Below are 1,902 nucleotides of genomic sequence, written 5' to 3'. Positions count from 1 at the left end.
GGATTGGGGGCATGATGTGAAAGACACAAAGAATAAATAAAAAATAAATAAAAAAGAGAAAGGGAATCTTGAACAATTTAGTATTCTCTCGTTGCTGCTTTCTTCCTTTTAAATATAAAGGTTTATTTTTATTGTTCTTAACTCTACATTTTTTGAGGGGGTGCGTATGTGAGTGCTGGCCCAAGACACTGGATCCCAGGAGCTGGAGTTATAGGCAGCTGTGAGTCGGCTGACATAGGTGTTGGGAACTGAACTCATGCACTTTGCATGATACTCTTAACCAATGAGTCATCTCTCCAGCCCATGAATTTTGTTCTGTGTTTCGAAACTGTGTCTTTCTACGTACTAATCCTGGCTGGCTGGAACTCCCTATGCAGAAGAGATCTGCCTGTCTCTGCACCCCAAATGCTGGGGTTAAAGGTGTACACCACAAGCCTAGCCCTGTGTTTTGTTGTTGAGACAGTTTCTAGTAGTTCAGATGAGCCTCCAACTCACTGGGATGATGACCTTTGAACTCCCAGTCCTCCGCCTCTCTTTCTCCCCTTAAAAATTCCCTTCTAACTATTCTGTTCCTTTAGAGAATGCTGATTACTACACTAGGCAAGAACTCCAACACCAGAGAAACACTGTCCAGCCTCTTTAAAAAGTTCAAGATTCTGAATTCCTAAACCACACCTGGTGGGAAGGGTGTGTGACACAAGATTGTGCATAACCAGTGTCAGTGTCCGGCTAGGAACACTGAGGAGTGACATCCCATCTAGTGAGGGCTTGGCTTACAATAGAGGCAGCCTAGGTACTTTATTATTAACTTTTTGAATTTTTTTTTTTTTTTTTTGAGGGAGGGTCTTTCCATGCAGCCCTGGCTATCCTGGAACTCTCTACATAGACCAGACTGGCCTTGAACTCACAGAGATCCACCTGCCTCTGCCTCCCTAGTGCTGGGATTAGAAGCATATGCCATCAAGCCCAGCCTGCAAAGTTTGTTAACATAGGTAAATATCTCCCAGTCCCCTATCAGTAGCTATTGTTGCCTCCTCTTACAAGGAACAGGGGTAAGAGAGCCACCTGGAGATCCTGCAGCAGCAACCTAAGGAGAGCTTCATGCACTCATAACGATTTCCTGTGGTAAACTGAGAGTGCCTCAAAAGAGAAGTGTGGAGTGTAGCCCGGGGCGATGCAGCTCAGAAAAACGTGTTGTTAAAACCCACTTCGCACAAACATTGCCACCAGCGGTTCTCCTGGTGATGTGAATGCTGTCACCGCTCCCTGAAACTAACACTGAACAAGAACTGGAAAAAGGCACCCCACAGCCCATCTTCTAGAACTCTGCTTCACTCAACCTCTACTTTTCACTGATTCAAACTAGCTCACATGCTCGCTGCTAACCAATCACTGCGAAAGTACTGACCCTATTTTAATTCGTCAATAAAGCACAGGGGGCTAGGAACTTTAGTTCAGAACAATTCAGAGCTTTGCAGTGGGGTCCAAAGGGAGGAAGACGCTGGACAAGCTGCTGCAGGAACCCGGGCCTAGTCTTCGAGAAGTCGGTGAGCAGTCTTCCGCATAGCCGGGGCATAGAGCCGCACCCCAATCCCGATGCCTATGGCCGTTCCTACTCCCCGGGCCTGCTCACGACAAGTCAGCAAAAAACTGCAAGGCGCTGCCCGCAAGGTCGAGACGAAAACTCGCGTTTTCTCGCACCACGGAGCAAAGCTAGTCTGGCAGCTTTTGGATTGTAACTCTTGGGGCACCGCCCAGCGAAGCTTCAGCCATGCCGATTGGTCGGAGGCTCCATCTATCAGGACTCAGTAACCAACCACAAGGGAGAAGAGGCGGGCGCGCCTCCCTCGGACCAAGGGTTGCAAAAGTTGTAGATACTGAACAAACGACCTTTGGGATTGA

This window comes from Arvicola amphibius, chromosome 1 (assembly GCF_903992535.2).
Source record: "Arvicola amphibius chromosome 1, mArvAmp1.2, whole genome shotgun sequence".
In the NCBI taxonomy this organism is placed as follows: domain Eukaryota; kingdom Metazoa; phylum Chordata; class Mammalia; order Rodentia; family Cricetidae; genus Arvicola; species Arvicola amphibius.
The sequence above is the reverse complement of the archived record's forward strand: the minus strand, read 5'-3'. Positions refer to the sequence as shown.